Consider the following 20,193-nt stretch of genomic DNA (forward strand, 5'->3'; position numbering starts at 1 on the left):
ACTTCCTGTTCATGTGGAAGACGCACTTTACCGGGGCTCATTAATCCTACCCAACTTCGTTTTTTTTTTACCTTTTCTTTTCTTTTCTTTTTGTAGCAAAAATAGGTCAAGTCATTTTTTATTCTTGAAATTCAATACAGTTCATTTACAAAAACGTGACCATTTATGACGCGATATACAGTAGAATTATGTGCCGGATTTGATGCTATCATGTAGGCATAAATGGTTTCGCCAAACAATTTTCTACACTTTTTTCTATCATTATTTCACTACTTAACTGTAAAAGTCCCATCTGTTTCTGGCTGCAGATTTGTAGTGTTCACATCATACCACACTCTGTTGTACTCGACAGTGACAGTAGAGGAAACATGGGAAATGAGGGGTCAAGGTTCCTTATTTATACTTTGTCCTGTACTTGTCCTTAAATTATGTCACATGCAGAGCAACAATATTGAGAGATGTTGTGTAGTTTGTTGTGGACAGCCTTGAATCAGCGTCCTCAACGCAGCTCCGACTCACAAAACAAAAAGCACACAAAACCCTCCAAGTTGATGACCTCAGCTGTGATCCAAATATAGCCTCCCTGTCACCCTTACCTGCATCTATGGCAACAAAGTTAATATGGCAGCATCTTTCATTAGTCAACATGTTTTTTTTTTCCTGTGATGCCAATCTGCTCTTGCAAACTCTCTTAATTGCCAGAAAATCACGAACAAAACGTGTGAGTTTGGCCCTCACTACTCCAAAGATATAATTTCCAAAATCAACAGATTGTGCTTAAATTCAGTTCGTGGAAATTCATAATTTTTATTCATATTCAGATGTGAAAAAAAAAATCCCACAACTTAAACAGTTTGGCATCTACCTTTCTCAGTCGCTGTGTGGTAAAGGAAACCACAGTAGCATTTTCTCCATCCTGTTACATGTTCACTGCCAAAAGAGTGGGTGGCTAATAGGTGTTAAACAGTGGTCATTGTTGCGGGTTGGAAATACCTGTCATGTTGTGTTTGTGAAAGTATAACATATAAAAATAGCTGTGGAGGGAAAGCTGCCATGTGGTTGGGTCAACCCACTGCACAGCTTCTGAAGGAAGGCAGATGCTAAAATGTTGAGCTGTGGGTGTTTTTTTTTTTGACACATTTTTAACATGACCAACATGACAAAATGGTGGAAAATACTGTTTGAAAACAGAGGTGAGAGACAGAATCAGAGTTGAGGCTGCGCTGCTTTCACCTCAACTTGACTTGGTCACCTTCACCTTTCAGTGGATTAGCAGTAGTTCATGAAAATGGCTATGGATTTTTGCCTCTTCACCTTTTTACAAACATCTAAGTTTCTTGGTAAGTGGCACAACCCTGTCTCCTCCGTGTGTTTTCATAGAAGAAATACCTCTATTTTCAGTTAGTGACCCTGTATACTCATTCTTGGAGATCAACTGTCTGAATGTTAGTCCTGCGCAAAACTTTCTCAAAATGTTTATACCTTTTTCAAGATCCACAGGACAACAAATGGTTGACCTTAGACAGATATTAAACTTGAAGGCTGCTTTCAAAGGGCCATTTCAATATCTGAGCCATCCGTCCATATGTCCTAACAAACTGCTATTTCAAGTATTTCAAGCATGTACTGAGAATGAGGCAAAAGACAAACACAATTGGCCATGCTTGATGCTGCAAAGTATTAGAGAGCCTCCAGTGATGAACTAATTTCTCTGAAGTTTCACAACTCTGTGTGTTCAGAAGTTGCTCTGAAGCATTTGGCCTGTTTTCAGGCTAGAAACAAACGTGTTTACGAGATGACAGTTGTTTTTTTAGATCCCTTTGTGGTACATTGAGTTTTCTCCTGATCACTGATGCTACTGTTGACTGCTCTGTCTTTGTCCTCTTGGACTGATGTGCTGCAGAGGTCTAACTTACAGACATACAGACGACTCTAACATACTGATAAATTGCCTTGACTATTGGTTTAGCATCAAGAACATGTGTCTTTATTCCCTTTTTGCCTGTAACATTTTTTAGATTTTGACAGATTTTGATAAGATAGAAACTCCTCTTCCTCAGCCTTCAGTCCAGAACTCCATCCATATGTGCTGAGGAAACACCCCTGTGTTTTCCACATGCATCCTCTCAGATAAATTATAAAACCACAAAACTCATAGAAAAAAAGAAACAAAAAAACCTTCATCTATTGTGTCATTTTAGCAGGAATACCTGTGCCGGTGTTGTGCGGAAAAAGGACTGCCTGCGGAAAAGGGACTGCACCCGACATGAATGTATTTGCTGTACATTAAACATGCTGCCCTGATGATGATATAGCATCTTACTAATAATTTCTTAAGTGTAAATTATTCCACTGAGAATGACTTACAGAACATATTTCGGCAAGCCCCTGCTGAAATAAGACTTTTCAGGACTTACAGTAGAGGTCCTGACATGCAAGTATAGCAAATTGGGTCAGTGTCAGACTGAGTTGGGGGGGGGCAGTCTTATTTTGGCAGGCAGTCCTTTTTCAGTACAACACTGGCTCATATTCCATAAGACCCGCCCTCTTGAGACTGCCAATCAATCAAAAATGACAAATGACAACCTGTGAACGTGACATTCAGAAAAAAAGAAAGTGAGAAAAGATTTAGAATAGAGCAACACAGGAAGATTTCCAGGACAGACGAACACAACAAGTCCTCCAAATTAAATGAAAAGGAAACAGGCTGCGGACATGGTTAAAAGAAACGAACGCTGACTGTCGGTAGGGAGCGGGAAACGAGCTGCGGTCTCCCATGTTGAAGTCCAGACGTTTTGTTGTTCTATAATAACATCACATGACTTGCTCCTTTGCTCCAGACCGTCAAGAGACAATAATCATTACTGCTGCTAAAAGGTTTTTGTTACTTGAATGTCAAAAGGAGACACTAAATTCTAATACACACTGGGCTGTAGTCAATAACACTTAATTCGAGTCCGAGACAAGTCCGTAAGTAACCCTAATCCTAACCCAAGTCCAGGCAAAAGAACAGTACCCATTCAGTATTCTTCATACTGTTGTCTTAATGTTGTTCTTATAGTTTGATCCAATACTGTGTATGCTGTGTATGAGTAGATAGGTGGGGAAAGATATAGGGGCAAATGTTTCTTCCAGACTCTTACAGATTAAGGCATTTTATATGTAAATGTGCCTAAATGCTAGAATATTTGCTAAAATCAAGATTACGACATAAAACTATAATTATATTAGAAATGAAATATTCTTGCGCAATGTTACAAGCGAAAACACAGTAAGTGTCTGTCTGCAATATGTACTGTATGTCGCAGTCTGCTATGCAAGAGCAGCCAACACTACTTGGCAGAAAAGGCAAAAAACCCCAACTGGAAAATAAGATCAAAACAAAGAAAGAGCCAAAGTCTGTAACAGGTGAGACCAGTGTTAATAGAATGTCTAACCTTGAGACAGGACTCAAGTACAAGTAAATGCATAACAGCTCATATCACTGCTATGCAGAGGACACACATGTTCTCTTTAAAACTGACACTAATTGAGTCTCAAAGAATGCCTGTATGATTCTGCAAAGCATCCTAAATGTTTTTGTTGACCCGGTGAAGCACACGGCAAATGCTCACAGTGGAAAGGTGCTGTTTGTAAAAACAAACACCACTCCTCGGCTATTTCTGGCCATTTAGGTAAATTTCCGTTTTTATTGGATGTTTAGCGGTACACTCTTAAAGTAGCACAGGTTATTTTGAGGAGTTTAAGAGCTTTGAATGTGACTGTTCACTTCACAAGGTCTGTCATAACGTCTGTAAAACCACTGGCAATAAAAGACAATAACAATTGTGAGGACAAATGTCTCCCCTCTTAAAGTTAAATACCGTACGTGCTGACACTACAAGGTGAACAATCATACGTTTCCCTGACGTTTCTGTCAGGATCGAGAACGGCAAACATCTCTCCAGCCCTCCACACCTGATGAAAAAATTGAAAATAAAACACAAAAAGCCTAGTCAGCAGATCCTGAAGTGGGTGACAGCGAGATAAGCCCGGGGCTTTGCTTTCACTGTCATTAGCAAATGCATGTACACTCATTCACGGACTAATGATATGCTGCAAGATCCGTCTCTGCTTGTGCTTTCACCAGACCGTGCTGAGCAGAAAATATTGAAATACATTCCACGTTGTTGCTCAAATAAATACTTTGATGTCGACATCAGTGTCGTGAATATCAGTAAAAGCCTGCATCTCAAGTCACGTGTAGTAACACTGTCATCAAATCTTTCCAGGGTAAAGAAAGGGACTCCAGAGGGCATTTCAAAGACATCAATCTATTTCCACTGTCAAAGGGCCGGGGCGGGGTAGAGTCGAGCTTTGAATCCCCCTGAGGGAAACGCACATCTCGTAGAGTGATTTCACTCCCACTCTCGCAAACTACACATCATCATATGCAAATGAAACATGGATTACATAAATGTTTCTAAATTTGAAAGCATTTTCCTTAGAAAAACAATTTTACAGTATCGCCCCACAACACAGCCACTGACAGCTTGCAATAATAAGCTGCAGGAGAATGCGGGAGCTGTTGTTTTAGCTTGTGCCTGTGTGAGGGCATGCTAATTTCATTTTAATGCATCCATCTGTGCATTAACGGGAAATAATGATGCAAACAAAGGACAAACAAATAAGGTTTGGACAATCGCAGACTTAACGATTATATGTTTATGGAAATGTGTTTCTAGAAATGTAAGAAATAGTTGAAGTGAGAGGAAAACAGGAATACAATAAAGGGAATTTATATATCAAAATTGATAACCTGAGGTACGGAAGGGAAAAAAGAAACAAAACAAAAACAAAATGTTTTCCCTACTTTAAAGGCAGTAATTAGGAATCCTTGCTTTTCTATTCTATTTGATCCGGTCTGCAGTAGGTACTGTAGTTTGCCAAGTCCTTCACTGTAATGACTGTATCTATATCTATAAATACAAAAATGGTGTCTTTTACAACAGAAAAAAATTACAAACCTGTCAGCCCTGCAGGGATTAAAAGACGCAAACAAGAAAACACTCAGCAGAGTGCATGGAAGGTCTAAAATTGCTCCAGTTAGCCGGTAACTTTTACAAGCAAAAATGTGGTTGAATAGATGATAGATAATTATATTAGACCAGCCAGTTAATAAGTTACATAAAGGTGGACTGATGGTGGCACCAGGGGAAAAGTCATTGGGTCTCCATAATGAAGGTGGCTTCTTCTTGTTGGGAATGTGAAAAACAAAGAAAGGTTTTATGCACATTCAATCATTTTAAGGTGCCAAAAGAGAAATGCCTGTTCATGTGTTATTCAAATAAATGTGTGAAATTTCAGGAATGCAGGCAAACATAAAGGATAAGGCACTTTATTTTACCATATTATTATTTTAAACAAATCCTCTGAAGAGACCAAAATTAACGTCTGTGTCTGTGTACCCACAGCCCGATACAGTTTGTAATTCAGTATCATTGAAGTCTATTATCGTCCAAAAACTCACAATCAAACATACATAAAAGAGCCACACTGCTGCTCTATTTGACAAGTTCCTTGATGGACATTTCCTGTTAGCAAAAACACACTGTATTCCTTAAAGTCAATAGGTACAAGGTTTGCAGATAAGTTTTTCTTTCTTTTTCTCAGCTTTTTCTATATTTGACCAAGTTTACAATATTTTCCCAATCTCACACAAGTACTTTTAGTTCCCTACACATAACCCTGAATACTTTAATTATGCTTTAGTTGCCACATGGGGATATCTAAGGGGAAATAAATGAAAAATGTTGCCAGCAAACAGTTCCTCCAAAATACATTCAGCAAATGCAAACAGTTGTATATGAATGATGTTGGGGTTTTTTTAGGAGAAATGGTTGCATGAATTAGATGTGCATGTCAGAAATCACAATAAAATGCGTCTAAAAAAAACCAAACATTTACATTGACATTTTAAAAGCGCACAGTGATGTGGACCACAGCCTATGGAGATTTAACTGACAGAGAAAAAAAGAAACTCAGTCTTAAAATGACAATTTGACTTCTATCAAAAGATCTAATGTGACCGGTGTACAGCACACTTTCCACCCCAACAGTAACATTACAGTACTAGCAATAAAGGACGATAAGTATTATGTGTAGGCAGGAGTATCATACACAAGGGACCATAAACTGTATCTACCCATTATTGCCCAGATTTAAATCAACTTCATGCTCACCAAGCAATACTGTTGCCAACTTAGCAACTTTTTCACCAGATTTGGCGACTTTTCAGATTCCTTTTAGTGCCTAAACATCAGACAAGAGCCAAGCAACAAATCTAGTGACATTTTCAGTTGGCATCAGCTACTTTCTTACCCTTGCTCACAAATCTCCAGCTCACATAACACTGCTGGCTCACATAACATCTTGGTTATGCAAGTTGCCAGATTTGGTCGACCAAACAGCAGTGTGGCTGAAACATGAATGAGCTGCAAAAGCAACAGGACGGAAACGCTGAGGTTATAGATCTTGACGAGGATAATACCGAGTTCTCTTTGAGCTTTTACATGAGCTGATTCCACAAAGAAATGTACGGCACATGCAATACACGCTACGCTGTTAGCTGAGAAACACTACACTCTCTTTCAGCATGGCAGGTCACTGAGTCATTTTCCCTCTTTGTTTCCTCGTGTACTTAAGTGTGACAGCTTAAACTGCTTTTTTATACAGCATGACTCAGACATGTTAACCATGTCATACTACAGTATCTACAGTACTGCGTAACAGTTCATTTATTACAGATTTGTACAATGAACTAAAATATTCTTGGCTCTACAATTGTTATGAATAAATGAATCATTTTAAAACTGCTATATAATAACATCTTATATATCTTAAATAACAGTGCAGCTGATGGTATTGGATATGGTTTTCTAATTAAACTCTTACCCAGAACCTATGGAATTAGAAAAAAACAACACTGTTTTGCTCTGTTTTCAGTTTTCACCTGGTGAGTAAACTGTGATCCTCACTGTGTTGCATCAATGCAATGAAAGCGCTGCACTTGAGCACGAAACCTTATCAGAACTCTTATGATGATGTGATCCTCTGTTGAGCTCTGGAAATCCTTTTATCGCTTGCCCCTCCGCAGATGGATCGGTGCTGCTGGAACCGGGAGGAATTCAGTGAATTGAAGGACAGTAAAGCTTCCCAACTGCCTGCTAATACAGTAAATAAATTATGCTAAAGTTTTACTTGGTGACATTCAAATTTGAGATGACTTTTTCAGCTGGTTGACCTTGTTAGCATACAATTGCCTATTCACACATCCAGTCATGACTCCGAATGAAATGCCGAATGAGCCACCTAATGAATGTAAGTCCAATATTCACTCTCCTTTTAGCTCTGTTTTAGTCTCCACCAACTCCTGAGGGAGACATCTCGCTCTTTAGCTGCCAAATGCTCCACAATGTTCACCAGCATAGCTCCTAACAGTGTCTGTTGGTGGTGGGCAGTTAGCATACTTTTTCACTAAAATCAGCTGCCTGCTGCAGCCAAAAAAGTGAAGCACGGTGAGTTTACCAAGTAGTTGTAGCAATACCTTAAAAATAGACGTGATAGATCAAAAACATCATTTTAGGATAAGTCATATGGGTTGTTTTGAAGGATTTACTGGAAAGACTGGAGCTCCTAATTCATAACTACTAACTACATACTGAGATATAGAGCATGTAATAAATATACTCAACAATTTCAGTATGAATATTAAATTTGCGTGATCTTTGAGTGTGCTGTTGATGGACATTCTTGTCTCTCAATGCAGAGCACAAAGGAAATTTAGGTTTTAATCTTTGTAAAATCATTTAGCTTTCTCTTGAATTGGCAGTGGCATTCCAAGGTCACAGTTTGAGAAGGCTATACATACTGTATCAACCTACATATAATACAACCATTAATTACATTTCTCTCTGAGGTGCACACAAACTTGTAGCCAGAGGTAGCAGAGCCCTTATTAACAAATGGGGGTTGAGTGTCTTGCTCCAGGACACTTTAACAAGGATATATAGACAGATTGATTGTTGTGTGAATCAAACCTGTGACTTGCCAGGAAACAACTCCTCGCCACCAATTGTCATGACTACAAGGTAGATTGAGTCTTAAGATAACACTCTTATTGCTGCTTGTATCCAGCATAATTAACATTATTGACCCCTACAGTGGAGCTAATTCGCATTCATCTTGCACGGAGTTATTTTAAAGAACACTTTCCTAAAGCAGTCTGCTGTGGAGATGATGTGTATGTGCTGCATTCTTCACGACTTAGAGATGTGATGCAAACAGAAAACTATAGCTACCAGAACATACGGATGTCAGCTGTCAGGGGTCAGTCTGTACGTCAAAGTTTGCCTCTCTGCAGTATAGATGGATACACAGTACAGCACTGTCAGCTCAATATATACAGTACATCTAGTGTGAAAGAAAGTAACATCAGGGACCAAGCCTGGAGAGCAAAAAATCACTTTCCACAAAAGGAGACAAAATATCATTCAATCTTTTTTGTTGTTGTGAGCTACCATCTCCAGGGTATATACAGTATTAGTACTAAGGAAGAAGAAAGCGTCAGAAACAGACTCTAGTTACATAACACATGATTGCACTGGCAGCAGATTTTTATTGGAAACTCACTGTGGAGGATTGTGAGTTACACTTATTTTATAGTATCAATTAAATCTAATGCAAATAATCTGTTTAAAGTAGTTTGGTATAAAATAATCTAAAAATATAACTTTAGAACTAAACAGTATTTAAAATCCCTTTTTATTAACATAAAAGGACTCTAGCCTTCTAATTTTGTAGGACTCCCTCTAAAAGCATTTTCAAATTAAGACAAACCAGGATGTTTTATGGGTAATGCAAAGGCAAATATACCTACTGTTATCTTCCGCTGAAAGCTCTTCTCGCTAAGATTTCCTTGGACTGCAATGTGCTTGGTCTGCATTTTTCTTGATTTAGGCCCAGCTTATCTTAAGCTTATAGAGATGTCAGCAAAACCCCCTTTTAATAGCGCAAGGCTCTTAATTCATTACCAAATGTAAACTTTGCTGCAGAGGAGAGCAGGATGGGCTGGGGGTAAATTAGAGGGTGTATTCTACTCAACTAATTACTCTGTAAATTCAAGCCCCCCTTGGGAGAAGAAAAAAAAATAAAAGCACTCAGACGTTTCTGTCCACATTTATTAAATCTATCTACCCAAAGGGTGTAATTTGCCTTATTTTAAATGCTATTTAATAAATCTTTTTTTAAACTGAAATGCACATCTTTTATTTTTGCTTGTATCAAAGTTTCTCCTGTTATCAAAAACCATAAAAGAAAAATGATCAGCTTGTAATACCATTGCCTCTGTCATAATCCAACCACATAAAACAATGTGGTTCACATAGACGTGCAGCATTGTGCATATGCATCCAGCCAAACGTCAGCTATCAAAAGAAGATGCCTGCTGACAGGTTTATTGCTTAACGATGCTGCTACGGTCACAAAGGGGATATATTCAGCTACCTGCCTGCGATAACTGTGATGATTAAACCCTTAGATGCAGAGCTGTCACCCTGTCAGGCTAAAGGGTGATGTAGGCGAGGACAAAAATCCTGGCAAACTGGTCATTTAACAGCAGACATCACAGAGCAGAGGATAAGCAAGACCAAGTGCTGCTCCTGTCTGCTGCTCCCATCCACCCTCTTATCTTGTCCAAAGAGACGGATTTCAAGGTCGGCAAGTGACCCCTCAACTGTCGCACTGCATGCCACACACACACACACTCATCTAACAAGGACACATTTTGCTCTCAGTGTCACAGTTTTTGTAATGGAAGGCTTTTGGGTGGCCCTTAAATAGCCCATGAAATGGAGACTTTGAATTCCAGTGAACAGTGAATCTTTTTTCTATATCTATATTTTTAGTATTAAACACTCACCCCTTGTAGGCTTAAAAAACTGGCTCTGAAAAGCTTGTATCTTGCCTCTTTGCAAACGATGGCAGCTACAGTCAGCTTGGATTCACGGTCCTTACAATAGATCCCAATGGCAATCCATCCATCCATCCATTTTCTACCGCTTGGTCCCATTAGGTCACGGGTGACTGGAGCCTATCCCAGTGACTTTGGGCCTTAGGCAGGGTACACCCTGGACAGTGGCCAACTCGTCGCAGGGCTAACACAGACACAGACAAGGACAGACAACCATTCATCTCACATACATTCACATTTTTAGAGTTATCAATTAACCTACACATGCATGTCTTTGGACGGTGGGAGGAAGCCGGAGAACCCGGAGAGAACCCACGGTAACACGGGGAGGACATGCAGACTCCACCCAGAGAGATTGTGTGATGATGGTCTGGTCCGGGAATCGATCCCACGATCTCCTTATTGGGAGGCAGGAGCTTTAGCCGCTCTGCCACCGTGCACCCCACCCAATGGCAATCCAGAGTAACGTAAAAAAAAAAAAAAGTCAAAATTTATCAAAATGTTGATGCAAATATCTCAAAACCCTCCTTCAGTATAATCCTCTTCTCCACTGTTGATCCATATGTTCAGCATGTTCCAAACACTCAAAGCTTTTTATGCTAAATACACTATTTACGGTCCGCTGGAAGTAGAACATTTAGCAGTTAATTGGGGAAGCAACAATTGCCTACAGGGGGTGAGTCTCAAAACGTAGGTTTTCAGTGGAATATTCCTTGGTGACCTCATCTTGCACTAAAAGCTTGAATGTAAAGTTTTTAGCCAGGCAAGCTAGCGGTACGGTTCTATGGATGGCAATGTCGACCTGTCAGGGAGTTTGTTGGTTGTCCGGACTAAAATATCTCAAAATCTACGGGATGGATTGGCAAAATATTTGCACAGACAATCATGGCTCCTAGAAGATCTGTCCTAATGAGTTTGGGGATCCCCCGACTTTTCATCTAGTCCCATCATTAGGTCAAAGTTTTAATTTGTCTAATACTTTGGTTCATGACGAAATACTAGAAAAACGTTTGACATTCCCATCAACCTCAGCTGCACTTTGTGTTTAGCGCTAATCAGCAAATGTTAGCATGGAACACGCTAAACTAAGATGGTGAACATGGTCGACATCAACATGTTTGTATTGTTATTATGAGGATGATAACATGCAAAATAACATTTAGCACAAAGACTCATACACTGAGTATGCTGTTTTGAAAAGAGAAATTTGACTTATTTTGTGCTGTAGGGGACTAAGTAACCCTGGGCCAATCTTCATCACTGAAGGATGAAATACAAAATCAAGATGCACAATCTAACTCTTAATTATCACTGCTATTTCTACAGTGCCATTTGTAGAAAGGAAAGGGTAAATACGAAAGCATGACTGTCATCACCTCGCTCTGCTCATCTGTAGGTTAGGATTTGCACAGGGACCCAGCTGGAGTGTATTTTTGGTCTGCTTGTCGTGGGTGGGATGAGGAGTTTGTGTTCACTGTATTTTGCCCTTAAATTTTTATTGCATACTGGAAAGGTAGAACGACAGACTATAGCTGTGCACTCTAGATAGAAGGGTAGATAAATGATGGATGGCTAAATGGGTAGACTGTTTAGTTTAAATCTGTTGTAATTCTGTATTTTTATACATACATGTACAGTAAAAAAAATTAATTATGTACAATAAATTACAGCATAGTGGAGGACTCTGATGGATTCATTATCAATTTATGAAATTGGTGGTTCTGCAGTTAGTGTGCATTTTCATCAATGCTGATCTCCAATAGCCTTGCACCTACACGCGACATGTGCATGAATACACTCCTTTATTATCAGAAAGCAAAATCATAAAAGAGATCATCATGCATATAATGTTATGCCCAGAAACTGCATACAATATATGCAATTTGATTTTGTTGCATGATCTCACATTTTCCTGTGGAAGTAAATGGAAATGTTGAACATTCTTTGCTTGTTAACTATTTCCCAAACATAGATGCAAAGACACCAAAAACAGGCACATACTGTACATGGAATGCACCCATGCAAGTCTGAAGTCATACAGTAAATACAGCTACTAAATAAATTAATGAATATATGAGTTAGTATGTGGCTCTTTCCAAAAACACAAAAAACTTGACAACATAATTCTTCTTTAGTTAAAAAGCTGATATGATTTGTCTTTTTAATTTAGATTTAATGAGCTGAAAATTTTAGACAAGTGTTGATTACGCAACACACTGATAAACCCCTCAAGAACTTTCCATGAATAAAAGTCTGGTCACACCTCCCTAATTTAAAGTAATTATCTTGTGTTTACCATGAATGAAATGCAATGTAACTAAAATCACTGATTTAATCCACAACACAAAGCACAATCACTTGAAATGTGACTCTGCTCTTGTAAATCTGCTTGTAAATATAGACTGTCAATATAGCTAGTTTATTGATTTTAACAATATAAACAATATAAAATATAACTTTTTAAAGGAAACATTAGGTCCAAACAGTATTCTATATTACAATGCCACATAAATAAAAGTACTAAACAACATGATCATGATCCAAAATGTATGTCTAACATTATGTGTTTATATACATATAGAGTGCTCATATCTTCAGTTTGTACTGATGTGATGCATGGTCATCGAAGCAGTGAGTGGATTAGGGGGAGTATTTGCATTGATGATCCACATGAAGCAAGACCAAGTGAGAGTTTAGCAATCCAATATGCAGTGGAAGTAAAAGTGAACAACATACGATTAGCATGCACAGCCATTAGTATAGATTGGGTTGCTCCTCCTTGAATAACAAAGACCTCAATGCTTTGCCGTGACAGCCCAAGGAATCCATTTAATTGCCGTACTTGTAGCAATATTTCTCAATGCATGCAGAGACTGATAACAAAGAACAATATACATGGCTGACAAAATACAGTTTACATCCCATTTGGGGGCACAGGAGACGTGAAATGAATCTGTGAATCAGCTTGTTTTTTTAAGAAACAAGAAGGTCATGCATCTCTCAAAGTTTGACGTGGCTTTTGTACACATGTTTGCCTTCACAAGTGTACAGTAGTATCAGAATCAGAATCAGAATCAGAAATACTTTATTGATCCCCGAGGGGAAACTCTTTTGTTACAGCAGCTCGCCTTTACGTCAGTGCACACAGGAATAGAAGTACTAGCAAAAAAATATAATACACTATAATACAGGTCAGAAAATAAAATAAATTAAGTACCAAGTGGGTATAAGTATAAAATAAAATAAGTGTGAAGTACCAAGTGGGTTTACCGGTTGATGATAATAATACGGTATAAGGTAATAGTGCATGAAGAGACTGGAGTGAGGGAATGGCTTATTTTTTGTAAAACAAGTGAAAAATCTGACACAGTATCAAGTATTGAAAACTGAGAAGTACTGAAAGCTTGCATCAAATGTCTGGTTAAGACATGACCACAAATTTAGGCCTACATCAAATTAAAACTTTGTGTTTAGTGCTAATAAGCAAATGTTAGCATGCTAACAAATATTATAGACTGGTTTCCCATTTACAAACAGTGCAGAGTAGTAGAAAACATGTTGCCACAATGTCATGGTAGTTTAATAATAAATAACATTTTCAATATTTAGAAATGAAGAAATTTGCTGGAAACCAGTCAAAATACTGTTTTAAGGTAAATTTGTATGTGGCATGTGTCCTTGAATTTCCAAAACTCTTTACCACACGCCTGTCTTAGCCTCTCAGCTCTGGCTAGCTAACACGACGCATGGAATACTGGTGAGAAACGGCAGCTAGTAGCCTAGCTATTATAATGCTAAACAAGACTACACAAAGTTAGCTCTATAGGTAGTGAGAAACAAACTGTGTCCCAAAACATCAACCAGCAGCACAGGTTAAAAGCACAGAAGCCCCCCTCACACAAGTAACATTTGCATTAGAAAAAAGTAACATTAGCGTATACTGTATGAAATTCCTGCTGTTTGACTGCCGCACAAGATATAAGCACAGAACCTCTCTCATGCTGGATATTATAGTAATAATGCCAGGATGCATGAAAATCCTGCTGTATCAAAATTGATCAGACATCGATGTATTACATTAGTACAAAATATTAGATGACTGCAGTGTAAAAAAACCTGCATCAATACAGGATTTAATAAGTATTAATTATCAGCCACACAGAATCATAAAAAGAGACTCTGCACACCTATTTGATACTTTTTCTCCAAAAAATTCTGACAAATGTTCACACAGTTCATTAAAGAGCCATAAATACACAGTAACGGTGTGAGCTGTCATACCTTAAAATTAGTGTTTCTTCCACACCATATGTAAAACTATCCACCACCTTCCAGTACTTTTCACCATATTAAATGCAGGGCTCTGACCATATTTCTGGAGCTAATCGCTAATTCTGCACTCTCAGCTAACCAGGGGGGTTCCTCCTTGGGATGATGAACATTTTGCACCCATTATTATAGGGATTCAGTTTAAGGTTTCAAGTTTTGAGACAAAAACAACTTTTCATAAGCTCTCAGTCATTCTGGTTTGTTTTCTACCCCCCATGAATGAGCACATCTCATTGATGATGTTGCTTGGAGACCCGTCTATACCTGATAAACACCAGCATGTTAGCATTGTTATTGCAAGCATGGTGCAATGTTAGCATTAGCATTTAGCTAAAAAGCCAGTAGCATGGCTGTTGACTTTTAGTATTGTTTTTTCTTTAGTACGGCTGCTTGTTGGACATCATTTTACATATGAAAACATTTCTTTTGTAGAAAGACCCTCAATATTTCTCAAAGTAAGGTATCGAAAATAAAGTCTTCTTCTAAAGTGGAAACCTGTGTTATTTTCTCTAGAACATGTTGATTTCCATTTGAAACAAGTTACAATATTCTTACTAAACTGGTGTATTTTTTCACTCAAAACCTTTAAGAAAATAAGATTATGGAGGAGTCAGTTAAAGAAAGAAGATGGTGATTTTTGCAGTGAAGGTTCAAAAGCAATTTGACGCAAGGAAACCATGGAGGAGCAGGGCTGAGGTGGAGACACAAAGAGAATAGGAGGGAACTGTTAGTGCAGCAGAATGAAAATGGAGGTTATTTGTTGAAGCACGTCAGTGTGACAGCACGTGTTCATATTCAGTGTTTGCCCTGCTGCTGCCAACTTTCAGAGCCCTTAATTCTGCTCCTTGCAACTGTTGCATTGGCATGAAACCAAACAGGGATTTCAGTCTTCATGGCTTGCTCTCTGTATTGTGTAGCATGTGTTCTGTCATTATTCCTACAGAGTCAGCTTTCACAGTCATAGGGGAGCACACTGTGAATTTGACAAGTCAAAACAAGCAAGACACCATGCCTGATGTTGACTTTTAATTACAAGCTGCTTGTGAAGTGTAAATACATCATGTACTGGTGGAGTAATATCTTTATTTGATGCAGTATTATTATTGATAACACCTTACATGGTGAGTCATACTGCATGCAGATCATGTAAAGCTGCTGTAGAGAAGGGGGGAGGTGGAGTCGGAAAGGAAGAATAAAGCGTTATCTCACTGATGGGAGCAGAGATGCCTTGTCTGGAGTAAATTACCAGTTGCTCCGGGGGGAAGTAGCCTGTGTAGACGGGGCTTGTGATGTGAAATCACTCCAGTGGTTTGTTGCCTGCAGGGAGCTGTGTGGGGACAGGAACAGGGCAGTGAGCGATGAGTGGCAAACAAACAGTTCACTGAGTGACGCGCAGCGTGCGCAGCATGGACAACCCGGGTTGGAGGTTAAAACAGCAAGAGCAGTGAACTCCCCAGGGTGGCAGGAGAATGAGCGAGACAGAGCGAGAGGGAGAATGTGTCTGTGTCAGACATATGTGTGTGTGTGTGTGTGTGTGTGTACTCCAGAGGGAAAGAAAAAGAGCGGTGGAGGCAGACAAAGTAGAAACAAACCTGTCATTTATTTATTCTCTAATTACATGACACTTTTTGATTAGGTGATATAAATCATTTCTATTTCTGTGAATAATTATACATAATTACATAATCACACACAGAAATGTATTTGAAAAAACATTAAAATATCGAATTGAAACTGCATAGTATACTTAGTGTGTATTTAATGTTCAAAACACCACTGAACTATTTTGTCAACCAGAAACATGCATGAGTCTGTTATTCTTCAGCAGTAAAAGAAACTAGCTGTAATTAGGCACAGTGCTGCTTTGAGCTAAAAGCTAATGTCACCATGTTAAAATGCTCACAGTGTAGTAGTAAACACAAAGTACAGATGAGGCTGGGAATGTCACTTAGTTGTGCAGGTCATAAACCAAAGTATTGGACAAATTACACTTTTGACCCGACGATGGCGCTATATGAAAAGTGAAGGGATCACCAAAATCAGTAAGATTCATCTTCTGGGGACCATGAATGTCTGTAAAAAATGTAAATGGCAACCCATAAAATAGTTGTTGAGATATTTCAGTCTGGAGCAAAGTGTTGGACTGACTGACGGACCAAAATTGCCATCCGTAGATGCCGCCAGTATGGCTACAAATCTATACGTTAGATATTTGAAATGTCAGACATGTAATTTTAGGCTAAAAATTATTCTTGATGATGCCTTAACAACTATGCTTTCAGTTCTGCTAAATCTAAAAGCGAAATGGAGTAGTGTGTGAGGCTTTTTGTGATATTGCTACAAATAAGTTAAAAGCCAAATGAAATGATCGTTTTGCTCTATCTCCAGTTCAGCCAGCGTTTCAGTTTGAAGGTTCCCTAAGGTGGGTAGATAAACGCTGACATTTAATGTTCATTTTGTGCACACCTTTTAACAAAATGCCTGCCAAACTGCTCTCTTTATGGCTCTTTTGACATTCTGCTCCAAAACACTAAAGAGCGAACTTAAGAGCTCAGAAATGAACAAATGGAGTGACTGCTTAGGTAGTCAAACATTATTAGGGGTCAAAGATTCATTGTTCCCTTTAAAGAATTTAGCATAAAAACATTTTGTACTGTTCACTCATTTGAATCACGTCACCATTTGTAGCTCATATGAATTTGAAAGATCAAACTGGAAATAAATATTTGACAAGCACTGCTTGACAGTATAGCAACATTAAAAATGTAATTCTTCAGTAGCAAGTAATCTCTTGTCATGCACTCATAAATGTTTTTTGTTGTCATGCTTAAACGAAAGACATCCATCAGCTAACAGATCATCAAGAGCCGCAAAGAATTGATCGTCTATGTTTGGATCGCTGTTCCAGTTATGTTTTCTGCTATTGTAGCTGTTCATCTTTACCTTATTGATTCACATGTAAATGCAACATGAGCTACGAACTTACATTTTTCATTTTCTTCTGGACTGAATTTATCATCCTCACTCATCACATTTCAAATTTTCTGTTTAGAAAGTGATGACTGCAAATTTTCATGACATCAAATTTAGTTGCAAGAGCATGTTTCAAAGTGTTTGCTAAACGAATCACGAGTCTAGTTTGTATCATAGATTTAATTTAAATATATATAAATAACTAAATAACTAACTAATAATAAGATGTACTGCAGTCATTTGTTGGACCTGTTTGGTCACAAGTCAAAAGTCTCTTTCTAATTATAATGAAACACTGAATGAATTCAGCAACCGATTAATTAATTTATCCTGATGTAGTTTGAAATGAATTGATGAAATAGCCATTCTCCCTAAGTATTCTCATTGTGTGCTTGCATATGGAGAATTGTGTATTTAATACTCAGCATACAGTAAAGTAAAATAATTTAAAATGAACATCAGTGAAATAATAAAACTGGGATACAGTGACATCTCTAACGCTAGTTCAGGCATACAACTCTGGTACACTCATGTGGCACCCTCTGCCCACATACATATACCCCCCATGTAATTGTGCAGTCATTCACATGTCCACTTTGATGCTGGAAAAGCTACTGTTTCACATGACGTGTCTGAATGTAACCAACATGGATTCACTTCACCTCATGTAACTCCTGAGTACAATTTCAGTGAAGCTGAAACTTCTTATTAGCAAGTAAGGTAAAAGTTGTAATACTGTTACACAAATGGCAAAATCAACTTCTCTTTTTTTGAAGCTTGCAAACCAAAAACTTTACCAGGAGGCACCTCAAGGCTCAGGCTCCCTTGCAGCCAGGGCTCGAAAACCTTTTCAGGCATTGTACCAAAATTCAACTTTAATGTTTAAGATTTTACATACATGGCGGAACAAAACATTAAAGGGGCACTCCGGCAGTTTAGCATTGCACTTCCATTAAGTTTGGGGACTCAGAAGAAACAGATTTTAAAAGGGAATGGTCAAATGGAATCAGCAGAGGCCGAAAAAACTGACTTTTAGTCCCTTGCATGGGTCAAGCTCTAAAAACACTGAATCCTACAAATCCCATCACAACACAATAGCATTGTTCACTAGAGCTGCTCTATCTGGTAAATGCCTACATCTCTCAAACTCCATACCCTAATTTTGTAACATAGAATTTCTGTTAAACATTTGAAGTCTTAGAGGTCCTGTGTGTAACATTTAGGAGCTATTGGCAGAAATGGAATTTACTATTTATAAGTATTTTTTCATTATTGTATTATCAGCTGAAAATAAGAATTGTTGTGTTTTCATTACCTTAGAATAAGCCGTCTTTATCTACAGAGGGTGCGGGTCCTGTGCCCCCATAGATTCTCCTACATGCTTGGAACGGGAGGGTGATGCGAGTGTACTCAAATGGTTGCAAACTGCAATTTCACTGCTAGATGCCACTAAATCCTACACACTGTTCCTTTAAATGTTGTGTAAATGAGATTCTTAACATTAATATAGCTGGAACGCAGTGTGGAGAGCGTGGTGCGCCCAGATTAACTTGTGATACATTTTACCATCGATCATGCTTTATATTCCACACTCTCTGTAATCGTTTACAAAGTTGTCTCGTTGTCAGTCTCATATTTGTGTCATATATCGTCATTAATCTGACGTCAAGTTGATTTGAAAACAGTTCAAACTTTCATTCAGCCTGGAAGTGAAACAGTCTGGAGAGTATGTTTACACCCAGCTCGATCTCAGTGTGGAGTGCGCTGTGGCAACGCGTGATATTGTACGGCCAGATTAACTTGTGATACAACCATCGATCATGTTTTATATTAAAGTCTACAGACATTTATCTCACCTATCACAACGGTTTTCTACAGACACAAATGTAACGCATTTTGCAAATGGGGACAGAAGTTGGATGCACAGGTGTAGAAACTAAAATCAGTAGGGAGCGGTAACTCTATGCTATGAAAATTTGGTTAATATGTCTCAACTTTGTGGGGTTTTGAGTAAATTGGACAGTGACTGAACACTGATTGTGACTGATTGTGTGAGTGGTTGTCCTTGTGAGTGATAGTGGGTGAGAAATTGAGGTGTGTTTCTGAGAGAGGTATTGTAGGTTTGTTGTGTTTATTTGTTTCTGGCAGTGTGGTTTGTGTGCATTTGCCATTTGACTTGTGTATTTTGTTGCATTTGTTTGTGTGTGAAGAGGTGAGGGTAAGTAGGTAGACAGACGTGGGAGTACGAAGGAGTAGGAGTAAATAGGTGGGGGTCTAGGGACAGATAGGTGGTGGAAAAATTGAACGTAAAATTGTTCAAGAGGAGATGGATCTGAAACTCCACAACCAGTATCCTGAAGGGTTAACCAGCAAGGAGAAATACGTGATCAAGAGAAGAGCTGACACCTTCAGGATAAAGGGGAAGGATGCATTATGGAAAATAATGATCATCTGCTATGGAACAACTCCCAATATATCTAATATCATGATATTGAAACACCAGACGGAGACTACTACATCTTTGAGGCAAAAGAAGAAGTGGTCGGAGCACCTGGCAAAGTTGTGTCAACAGCAGAGGAGGCCAACTCAATCTCTGAGGAGTTTCACCGCAGTCATTTTGGTGGGCACTGTGGAGCGGACAAAACCCACAGTGCCATCATATTCTGGCTACTGGCCTGGAATGGAGGACATTTGCAAGCGGATGAGTTGGTATTTTCAAATTGTTGAGGTGGAATACACATTCAGCAACTGTACAGAGAACATACACATAGTTTTATAATTGCTAACTTGTAATTCATCCACATGCCATACATTCCTGTCATGGAGCACTGGGGATTGTAATGTGTATTGTAGAAAGCACGTCTGTGGATGTAACACTGAAC

This window comes from Siniperca chuatsi, linkage group LG18 (assembly GCF_020085105.1).
Source record: "Siniperca chuatsi isolate FFG_IHB_CAS linkage group LG18, ASM2008510v1, whole genome shotgun sequence".
In the NCBI taxonomy this organism is placed as follows: domain Eukaryota; kingdom Metazoa; phylum Chordata; class Actinopteri; order Centrarchiformes; family Sinipercidae; genus Siniperca; species Siniperca chuatsi.